Source organism: Humulus lupulus, chromosome 1 (genome assembly GCF_963169125.1).
Source record: "Humulus lupulus chromosome 1, drHumLupu1.1, whole genome shotgun sequence".
NCBI lineage: Eukaryota > Viridiplantae > Streptophyta > Magnoliopsida > Rosales > Cannabaceae > Humulus > Humulus lupulus.
Genome location: NC_084793.1, coordinates 260,727,493 through 260,740,095, shown reverse-complemented (window position 1 = coordinate 260,740,095; position 12,603 = coordinate 260,727,493).

The window sequence follows — 12,603 nt, the reverse complement described above, 5'->3', positions numbered from 1 at the left end:
CTTATACTTAGGTTTACCAATAGGGTTGAAATTAAATTCACCAATGAACAAAAGAATAATATCCTGCTGAATATTCCCCGTGGTAGTTTCGAGGCTTATGGTATTGATGATTATGAGGAAATAACTGATGATAAGCTAGATGAAGGGTCAGAATTAGAAGATCCTGATTTTTAGAAATTTTACCCTAGTTATTATTAGTATTGTTTCTTTATTTTAAATTATTATTGTAATAAGTGATTTTTTTTCAAATAAATAAAATTGTTATTATTTTTATGGCTTGTATGAATTTTGTTTTGAATTTATTTTATTTTTAAAATCATAATTAATTTAGAATAAATTCAATAATTAATGAGTAGTTCAGTGAGGGTGAATACAAATCAATGGACCGGGTTCTATATTAAGAGTTTAGGGGGCCAAAGTAGTGGGAATGATTTTACTAATCCTAGCACTCCCTCAATATGGTTAACTTTGGAAAAATGACAAGTTTCGAGCCTCAGAATTAAGTCATATAGGATGGTTAGTAACAGACTTAGAAAATATAAAGATGGCCTAATAGTCTAAGTATAGAAACACACTTAAATTTATAAAGATGACTTACATAAATTTTCATAAGAAATCATAACTGATAGGTCTGAGTTGTGTTTTGCTTAGACTGAGTTTTTGCCTTAGAAACTATTAGGGTAAGTTCTAACGTGTTTTTCTCGACTATTAGAACTCTGCTGAAGATGTTGTTCCGAAGGTCTGCACACACTAAAGGCAATGCCCTCGGCACCGCCAGCGAGACACACGAGGACCCTTCAATCCGAAGAAGGGGAAAACGTACTGCCACTATTACTGTTAATAGAAATGCACCACCTCTGATTGACAATGACACTAAAATTATCTTGTTACGACACAAGTAGAAGATCTACTGCAGCAACAATGACAACCTCAGCCACAGCCTCTGCCAGTGGCTCCACGACCACAGCAAGAGCAGAAAGGAGGATATCCATATGGGGGATGGCCGATACATAGAGCTAGTCTTCAAGCATTTCTATAAGCAGGACGCTCCAAATTTTGAAGGGACAATCGACCCCTTTGAGGCTGAAGAATGGCTCAGGAATGTAGAGCCGATTCTGGCACACATGAACCTCAGCAGCGCAAATCGCATATCCTATGTTTCTTCTCTTCTGGAAAAGGATGCTAGAATATAGTGGGATTTGGTACAACAGACTCATGATATCACCACCATGACCTGGGACAGATTTATGGATTCGTTTCACAAGAAGTACTACAACTCGGCAGTCATCGCTACAATGGTTGAAGAATTTTCCAGTCTGAAACAGGGAAAATTTTTGGTAGTCGAGTACGCTCTACAATTTGATCAGCTAGCCAAGTTTGCACCAGAGTTATTCCCAAACGACTACTTGAGGGTAGCCAATAAGTTCACCAGGGGACTCAGACGCAAGATTGAGTTAGGGGTCAAGCTTGCAAACCCCGGAACCACTTCTTACGTCGATGTTCTGGAAATGGCTATAGAGTTGGAGACGATCCAAGAAAATGTTAGCAAGGAGGAGGCAAGCAAGTCAGAACCCAAGCAGTAGAATCAGACTTAGAATGGTCGAAACCACAACATCCAGCATAACAATGATGGGCAGAAAAGAAAGCATCCCGATAATAAGCAGATTAATGCTGACAAAATAGCACAGACTAACAATGGTAATAACAAGTCGGGTTATGTGGAATACCCTCAGCGCTTCAAGTGCCAGAAAATACGTACTGGGGAATGTCGTGCAAATATCAAGGGTTGTTACAATTGTGGCCAGGAAGGTCATCGAAAAAGAGATTGTCTGCATATCAAAACAGAAGAAAGAAGGACAACAAGATGGTTCCAGCCAGAGTCTTTGCTTTGACCCAGAGAGAAGTCAAAACTAGTAACAAGGTGGTCACAGGTCAGCTTCCTATGCTCAGTAATATATGTTCAGTAGTGTTCAATTCGGGAGCAACACACTATTATATCTCATTAGGATTGATAGAGAAATTAGAAAAACCTTGTGAAAGATTTAGAAATAGATTTCTTAGGGAACTGCCTTCGGGCAAAATCGTTCTATCATCACAGATAGTACGAGGCGTACCGACCGAAGTCTAGGGCATGGAGCTAAAAGAAGACCTGATAGAGCTAAAGATCAAGGACTTTGACGTAATACTGGGCATGGACTGACTAACAAGACATGTCGCGACCATCGATTGTCAACGTAAGCAAGTCACGTTCGAAACCCCTAAGGGTCATAAACTATGTTTTATGGGAAAGGTTCCAGGACTATGGACACCGGTTATCTCATCTCTCCAAGCTCAGAAGATGATAGAGAAAGGATGTCATGCATTCTTAGCAAGCACCATAGAGGCACTGGTTCTATTTGTGAAAAAGAAGGATGGAAGCATGCAGATATGTATCGCTTACTGCGAGCTGATCAAGGTGACAATTAAGAACGAATACCCACTACCCCAAATTGATGACTTATTTGATCAACTCTAAAAGGGGACTGTATTTTCCAAGATTGATCTACAGTCCAGCTATCACCAACTCAAGGTAAGGGAAGAAAATATACCAAAGACAACTTTTAGGACTCAATACGGACATTACAAGTTCCTAGTTATGTCTTTTGGTCTTACCAATGCTCCAGCCGCATTTATGGACATAATGAACTGGGTCTTCAAGGATTACTTGGAAAAATTCATCGTGGTCTTCATTGACGACATATTGGTGTACTCCAAGGACGAAGTCGAGCATGACGAACACTTAAGACTGACCATGTTGCGACTAAAGGAGCATCAACTTTACGCCAAGTTCAAGAAATGTGAATTTTGGCTATCGCAAGTAGCGTTCCTCGGGCACATAGTATTCAAGGATGGAGTCGCAGTAGACCCAACTAAGGTAGAGACTATAAAAGATTGGCCAAGACCTAAGAATACGTCAGAGGTTAGAAGTTTTCTCAAGCTAGAAAACTATTACAAGAGATTTGTAGAAGGCTTTTCTAAGATAGCCACTCTGCTTACCAACTAGACCCGGAAGCAGCAAAAGTTCAACTGGATGGATAATTATCAAGAAAGCTTCTAGTTGCTCAAAGACAAACTATGTTCAGCACAAGTACTTTGCGTACCAACACTCAATGACAGGTTTGTAGTATACTGTGATGCGTCCAACCAAGGTTTAGGCTGTGTGCTGATGCCAAATGACAAGGTGATATCCTACGCCTCCAAACAGGTGAAGGAATATGAGCAAAGCTATCCAACACACGATATGGAGTTGGCGATGATGGTCTTCACACTAAAAATCTGGCGCCACTATCTTTATGGAGAACGGTATGAGATTTATACGGACCACAAAAGCTTAAAATATTTCTTCACGCAAAAGGAGCTCAATATGAGGTAGCGCAGGTGGTTGGAGTTAGTAAAGGACTATGACTGTGAAATCCTATACCCCCCAGGAAAGGCGAATGTAGTTGCATATGCGTTAAGTTGGAAGAGTTGTGGAAATCTGGCAGCATTATCCAAAATTGAAAAGCCGCTACAGCAAGAGCTGATTAATGTCGGGATAGAAATAGTCATAGGTCAACTGGATAACTTGTCCATCCAGCCGAGTTTACTAGAGGATATACAGATTGGACAAGGGCATGATGACACACTATTATCACATATGGCTGCATTCAAAGAAGGCAAGACTACAAATTTCTTTATATCAGGACAGGGGTTCTTGAAATATAAAGGTCGAGTATGCATACTGAATGATCATGGGATTAATATGAAGATATTAGAAGAGGTACACACTACCCCATAATCTGTTCACCTGGGATCTACCGAGATGACTCACGAACTTAAGGAATTAAGAAAGACGTAGCAGAGTATGTGCCCAAATGCCTAATATGCCAGTAAGTATAGGCAGAACATCAGCGACCCGCAGGCTTATTTTAACCGCTTAGTATTCTGGAATGGAAGTGGGAAGAAATAGTCATGGACTCGTGACAAGATTACCGCAGAAAAGTAAGCAACGCAACTTGGCTTAGGTTGTGGTGGATAGACTCACAAAGTCAGTTCACTTCCTGCCTGTCAAGACTACGTACACTACAGACCAGTACGCAGAAATCTATGTTTGAGAAATTGTAAAACTGCCTGGAATTCCTAAGACCATAGTATTTGACAAGGGTTCGGTGTTCACACCGAGATTTTGGGGAAGCTTCCAGCAAGCCATTGGTACCAAGCTAAGTTTCAGTACAGAATTTCATCCTCAGATCGAGGGACAGTCCAAGAGTGCCATACAGATTTTAGAAGATATGTTGCACACTTGTGTGCTAGACTTTGGAGAATCATGGAGTAAGTATTTGCCACTTATAGAGTGCTTCTACAATAATAGCTACCAGGCAACGATCGATATTGGACAAGGTGGGACCAGTAGCGTATGGAATAGCCCTATCGTCAGCTCTACCAGACAACCACAATGTGTTTCACATATCGATGTTGCATAGATATGTGTCAAACCCATCCCATGTTCTCAAGTACGATATGTTAGTACTTCAGAAAGACCTAAGTTAGGAGGAATGACCGGTTCGCATCCTAGAGAAGGGGGTAAAGGAATGACGGTCTAAGAGTATTCCGATAGTCAAGTTCTTATGGAGTAGTATTACATAATGGGAGGCAACGTGGGAATTGGAGGAAGACATCCGAGCACAGTATCTGAAATTGTTTGGTAAGTAAATTTTGGGGATGAAATTCATTTAAGTAGGGGAGAATTGTAGTGCCTCAAAATTTTACTTAGTTAGATAGTCATATCTTATGTTGTAGTATTTTATTTTTCGTGGTGACTGGTTCAAGCCAGGAATTATTTGGAAACTCATACAGATAGTTATGGATTTTATAAAGTTTAGCCTATATTTTAGAAATAATAATTTTATCATAAGGTTTAGTTGTTGAAGCTAGTCCTAGAAATATTATTTATTATAACCTATGGTTTAGATAGAATAATTAAGAATGTGACATTTGTCACGTGTATGTTTATTAAGGATTTAATGATTTAGATGAATAAAATAATCAAAGATAAAACTAGGAAGTCTAGATACTTCCCCCAGATGTTAGGATCTCGTATTACTCAGTCAAAGGTGTTTAAAAAACTTCAAGTGTGCTTAAAATATGCAAAAACATGATTTAATATATCAGCATAAGCTGATATATCACAGCTATAGGGGCCAATATGTCGCCTATGTTGATATGGAAAACACATCGACTTCGCACGAACAAAACCACAGAGCCTCGAGATAATTGGGCAGGAAATATATCACCTATAAGAGGCAATATATCGGCTCCATCAGGCCATTTTGAAACTCCGTGGAATCCGAAGTTAGAAAGGGTCCTCAACAATATGGACTTTCTCTTGAACGATTTTGACAGAGTTCTGTGCATCTGTTGTGCAGAAAATTCCATTTTTTAATCATTTATTTATTCATTTTAATGGGAGTTATTCATTTATTCATGTTTTATGTATTATGTTTTATTATGCTTTAGTAGTTTTTCCTTACTCGGCATTAGATTCATTCCTTTTTATTTAGATTGTGCATGTAAATGAACATGGAAGGCAGGACGGTTCCTAGGTGGCTTTGGCATGTGTATTGGGTGAGGACTAAAGGAATGGACCGATGGGATCGATCAAGGATGACGTTGACATTTGAGTATTTTATTTATGTATTTATGACTTTCGCATTTAGTATTTGAACATATAAAATAAAGGTTTAATTTTCTTTATGATTTTATGTATAAACAATGGGATCCTGTATTTTTGGATTTTCTATAATAAAGTTTTATTATTTTAATATGTATCCAAAAGATAGTAGTTATTGTCTTGGTAGTTTTAAAGGTTCGAGGTCCTTAAGTTAGTCGGGTCTTTACAATTGATAACAACTGACTATCCCTACTGCATAACAAATGTCAGGTCTTGTACATAACATGAAGTACATTAGACTGCCTACCGCATAGGCGTAGGGGTACTGTCTCATATCCTCTTCTTCTTGAGGTATCTTAGGACACTGCTCTTTAGAAAGGACAATTCCATGATAGGTTGTCATATCACCCTTCTTGAAATTTTTCATACCGAATCGCTCCAGTGCCTTATCTATGTAAGTAGCTTGAGACAGAGCCAAAACTTTCTTCTATCAATCCTAGAGGATCTAGATGCCCATAAAGTATTTTGCATCTCCCAAATCTTTCATTTGGAATTGCTTGGCTAGCCATTTCTTTTATTTTGTCAATGTTCGTGCGTCATTTCCAATTAGTAGAATATCATTAATGTAAAGAATCTGGAATACCACAATGCCATATTTGATTTGTTTATAAACACAAGGCTCGTCAACATTTTGTTCAAAACCATACGTTTTGATTGTGTTATCAAATCTCAGATTCCAAAATCTAGAAGCTTGTTTGAGTCCATATATATGGTCATGACCTTTGTTTTTGACCTTTTATTTCGAACCCTTCTGTTTGAGACATACAAATGGTCTCGTCAAGATAGCCATTAAGAATTTCTTTCTTAACGTCCATTTGACATATCTCATAATCCTTGCAAGCAGCTATGGACAAGAGTATGCAGATGGATTTAAGCATGGCCACAGGAGAAAATATTTCTTCATAATCAACCCCTTCACGTTGAGTATAGCCCTTGGTTACAATCCTAGATTTGAAAGTTTCCACTTTCCCATCCGCTCCTCTTTTCTTCTTGAATATCCATGTTCAACCAATAGGTTTAACATTTTCAGGAAGATCTTCAAGAGTCCAAACAAAATTGGAATACATTGATTTTATTTCCAGGTTCATGGCATCTTCCCATTTTTCTTTGTTAGAATCTTTCATTGCATCTCTATATGTCATTGGATAACCTTTGTTTGTGTCTAAACAAGAATTTGAACTTCATGTTCATAGCGAATTGGCGGCCTGACAACCCTCCTACTATGACTATGCTCTCTATTGTTCAAACTAGAACTTGTGGCTTCTTCTGGTCATTGTTCATTGCGAACAGTTGGTGATCTATTTACTTTATCTGAGACCATCTCCTCTAGTGCAACCTTATTGTGAGGCTTTTGGTTGTTAATATAGTCATATTCAAGAAAACTAGCATTTGTTAATACAATATTTTATTTTCTTTAGGACTATAAAATATACCACCTCTGGTCTCTTTGGAATATCCCACAAATATGCTCAGTTCAGTACGAGATTCCAACTTTCTAGTCTTTCCTTTCAGCACGTGTGCTGGACACCCCCAAATACAAAAATGCTATAAACCAGGTTTAGTACTATACATTAATTCTAAGGATGTCTTCTTGATAGACTTGGATGGAACAACATTCAATACGTACATTGCACATTGAATTCCATAGCTCCAGAATGATAGTGGCAATGATGAATAGCTCATTATTGATCTAACCATGTCTAATATCATCTTGTTCCTGCTTTTTGAAACACCATTTTGTTGTGGAATTCCAGGTGTAGTGAGTTGGGACTGAATTCCATTCTCACGGAAGTGGCCCTCAAATTCATAATCCAAGTACTCTTCTTCTTGATTAGATCGAAGAACTTTCAGTATTTACCTAATTATTTTTCTGCTTCATCTTGGAATTCTTTAAACTTTCCAGAAGTTTCAGATTTCTTTTCCATCAAATACAGGTAACCATATCTTGAATAATCGTCAATGAAGGTGTCGAAATAATGAAACCTCCTCTTTCTTGAACATTAAGTGGTCCACACACATCAATGTGTACAAGTTGGGATGGTTCTATGTCTCTTGAACCTTTTGCAGAAAAAGGTCTTCTGGTCATCTTACCTTCTGGACAAGATTCCCAGACTGGAAGAGAACCAACAATTAATTCTTTTGAAGGTCCCTCCTTTGTTAGTCTGTTAATTCCATCCAAACCAATTGCCCTAATATGAAATGCAATAGATATGTTTCACTTTTACAATCAATCTTTTGACGTTTAATAGACCTTGGGTTTGCAACTTTAAACATTTCATAGTTGTATACATATCACTCTTTTGCCTTAATTTTATATAGCCCATCATCAGATTTGCATGACATATTTGAATACCATATCTTGAGATAACAATCGAACTATTATTCAAAGAAATCAAAACCTTGTTCATGCAACATAGATACAGAAATTAAGTTTCTAGTAAATCCAAGAATAAAATAAACATTGTCTAAACAAGAAATTTATATTTTATCTAATTCTAAATTGGTTGTTCCAACTGCTTTGGCAAATACGGCTTGACCGTTGCCAACCTTCATAGTCACCTCCTCATCAGCAAGCTCCCTCGAAGAGTTAATAATCTGTAAAGAAAATCAAACATGGTTAGTGGCACAAGAATCAACAAACCAGGATGATGTATCATCTTTCACTAAGCAGGCTTCTAAAACAAGTAAATCATATTTACCTTTGTTCTTCTCTTTTAGGCCTGAGAGATACTTAAGATAGTTTCTCTTCCAATGACCCTCAACTCCACAATGAAAGCATGTCCCTTTGGGTTGATTTTTTTTTGGAATTTTTTTTATCCTTATTCTCTTTGTTCTCCTTGCCTTTAGATGACTATTTAGGCTTCTTTTCTTGTTTGTCATTGTCATTTCCATTGGATTTCTTTCACTTCTTATTTTTTCCCTTTTGAAGAGGAAGGTTTAGAATCAGCAACATTTGCTTCTTCTACTTTTAAATTACACTTATTGAGTGATGCAAAATTCTGTAACTCATTTAATAACTGAGTCATATTATACTCCAACTTGTTCATAACATAGTTGGTAAGAAATGTGGAAAAAGCTAGTGTGAATGATTTAAGTATCAGGCTATCTTGATTCCTCTCATCAACGATTGCACCATGAACTTCCGCATCATGCATTGTATTGAACATTTTTAGAACATGTTCTCTGAAAAAAATTCATTTCTTCATTTTCATGTTCATATAGGCTCTAGTAGCCTCATGTCTGCATTGATCAGAATGCTGTCCAAACATGGTTTGAAGAGACTCCTATATTTCATATGCAGTCTCCATGTCTTCATGCTTCTTTCTAAGTACATCACTCATACTAGAAAGCATGTAGCATTTAGCTGTGTTGTTGGATAAAATCCAAGCATCATACTTCTCCCCAGCAGTTTGAGGGCAGTGGCAGTAGGGACCTCAGGACATTCCTCAGTAATGACAGACTTGTGGTTCTCACAAATCAACACAATGTTCATGTTTAATTTCAATTTCATAAAATTATCACCCGTAAGTTTCTCATATGCAAGTAAAGCATTAATATGGTTTGAGTTATTCATCATTGCTGAAATAAATAAAATGAATTCAGCATACAATATGAATATCAATAAATTTCCGAATAGTAAATATGATCAATAAATACAACAAATTTAAATAACACATAAACACAATTATTACTAATACTGCGATAAATTAATTTGAAAATTAATTGACAAGCCTTAGGGTAGGTGTAGTGCACCAATTTTTTATTTATTTATTAATTGTGTGCTTTGTTTTATTTTTAATTGTTAAGTGTTAGAAACTATTTTTATTTGTTTGAATTGTTTGGTAGAAATTGTGTGAATTTAATTCTTATTTGTTTTATTTATTTATTAATTTAATTAAGTAAGAAAATGAGTTTTGATTGAATGCACCAAGGTGCATGGTAGGTAGTGATGCACCTTAGCAATTGGGTGTGTACATATGCATGGTTGCATGGTGAGCATGCAATAGAATTTCCTACACATTATTTCCTTTTATTTTATTTAATTAAAATAATTAAAAAATAAAATAAAAGAAGAGGAAATAGAAGGTGCGTGTGGACTATAGTGGGAATGGGGCACTTCTTTTCCTATTTGGTTTGGTCTTAAATCAATTTGACTGGATGACTATTAGCTAAATTAGGAAAAGAGTTGTCATCTTTTATGCACTCTTTATTTTCCTATAATTAAAAAAAATCAAATAGAAACTAAAATGAATGAAAATAAATAAAAAGAGGAAACTTACCTATTTCCCATTAGGACTAGTTACTTCCTAGGTTAGATTAAAAGGAAGGAAAGAAAAGAAAAGAGTCATTATGCTCATTGGGTGTCATCGGCCATAGAGAGAGGAAGAGCATGAGACAGAGAGAGAAAGAAAGGAAGAGAAAGGAGAGGAAGGAGGCGAAGAAGAAGAGAAATAGGGATTCAATCCTAGGGTATGTATTCTTGTATTTGTGATTTCTAGATCATCTCCTTTTTTTTTGTTTCTCGTGTTTTGAGTTGTTTGTTGGTTTTTCTTCTTTTCTTCATGTGGGTTTCGAAACGCTAGGCTTGAACAAGTGGTGGCTATAGTTTGGGCTTTTGCCACTTTTGTGTTCTTGATTGTACATTCAAGAGAGGTAATGAAATCTCTAGCCCTATTGTTGTTATGATTTCTTAGGTTATAATTGGTTGATTGTTATTTTTAATTTTGGTATAAAGGGTTTCTTTATTTGATGCATGAGGTGTTTTGGCCTAGGCGTGTGACTCTATGATTTTATGTGGTTTTTAGTTTATGGCATCATTATATTATTGATCATGGGATAATCTTATTATGGTTAAAGTATGAAAAAGTTTAGTTTTTATTTTGTATAAGAAAAGATTTGATGCAACATAAAGGGGTAGAAGTTTTATTATTATATGGGTATTGGGTTTCGGCCTAGAGTATTTAAAAGGAATGGTGAGTATGGTTGATCTTGTTGTTGATTCTTTGTTTGTTGATTCTATCTTGATTTTAGAAATATGTTCATATTGGTATTAATGTTGCATCATCTAGGGTTTTTCTAAAATCCTTGTTGGAGTCCAATGTTCATTTTGTTATTAGTATTTTAATTTTAGTGATCTAATTGGAAGGATGAAAATATGCTAATAGGTGCATGCTAGGGTTTGTGTTTGGATTTGTTGTTGATTGAACATGAAGGTTATGGTTTGAGTTTTGAGAAGCATGAATTAAAGATGAATTTCATGTTAATTATGCTTGCTGATTTTTGTATATAATTGGTGAGAAAATTGGTGAAACAATGTTTTAAATGCTCATGTGATGTCTCTAATAATATTTTGATTTTTATGTAAATAAAATGGTATTTTTATTTCACATTTAAATGATGACTTTTTCAAATTAACACATGCTGATTTTTAAGAAGAAAATATGATTTTTAATCAAGTTGTGATGTTGAATGAATTATTTAGTTGCTGGAATATTTTATATTAAAATTTAGAAATGTCTTTTAAATAAGAGATATAATGTTAGTATATTAAATAAATTATGCCCTACATTATCTATATGTAAAAATGATATTTTTAAAATATAACCATTAATTTTCACATTATTATTTAAGAGTTGTTTTTTTTATGAGAGAAATATTTTGGTTCAAATTCACTTATGATTGTTAAACAAAATAAATAGTTGCTGAAGGTTTATGTTATTAAGTTAAAATAATTATTTTTGTTTAAAATTAATGGGTCTTACCCCTACATAATTCAAGTATTAAATAATATAAGTGAAAATATATTTTTCCCACACTTTTAAATTATAAATTATCATATTAAACATGTAATATTTTTATTAATTTGGAAAATTGTTATTTTCTAAAGGAAACAAATTTAATAAGTATTTCTAAATGACTACAAATTATGTTATTTTTCTATGCAATATAAAATAATAAATGGAATTATTATTTTATGAGAAATTAAGAAAAGGTTAAATGAATTTTTTTTATGAAGTAAAAATAATGTATTAAATGGTTTAATCAAACTTTGGGATTTAAAGAAAAAAATAATGGTAAAAGAAATGATGTTGCTGCATTTTATTTGAAAAAGTAAGAAATAAGCATGTAAGAATTATCGTTTTAAAACATTACTTTTTAACAATGCTCCTACGTAAGCATGTCGCATGCAAATACATTATGACGTTCAAATATGTGCCTTTTGTTTAAATATATAGTTTTTACTTTGTAACCATAAAGGGATAATAGGTAGAATAAGCATTATTCTTTTGTGATTTTATGAGAAAATGTGTATGTTTGGAATCATTGGTCAACTTGCACCATGTGTGCATGGTCCATGCACACATGGGGTATATGTGTTGGACATGGGTATAGATATGTGATTCTATGAGACACTATTTGGTTATGGTTATAGGCTCGTTGTTAAGTTTTTCTCATTTTTGCTTTGCTCGGATGTGAGGCAAGGAAGTTAGATAGAATTTCTATGTTTATGTTATGAAATGGTAAGATTGCTTTGTGATGAGGATAATGATATGCTATGTATGATGATGGACCATGTGATATGAATGATGAAATTCTGTCTTGAGATGCTATGATGAATATGATGCAACATGTGTTACCTTTGTGTTGATATGAAATGGATTTCATGTGTTTGTATGCTGTATGAAAAAACAAATGGTTGCTAGTGTGTTGAACCCGACACAATAAAGAAGTTACTATGATTATGACGTAACTCATAGGAGGAACGTGACGAGGTTATTCAAGGACCAGAGATCTTGTTTACTTATCAAATAAGGTCTTTCTAGTTTTATGATTTTACTGGTTACCTTAAGATG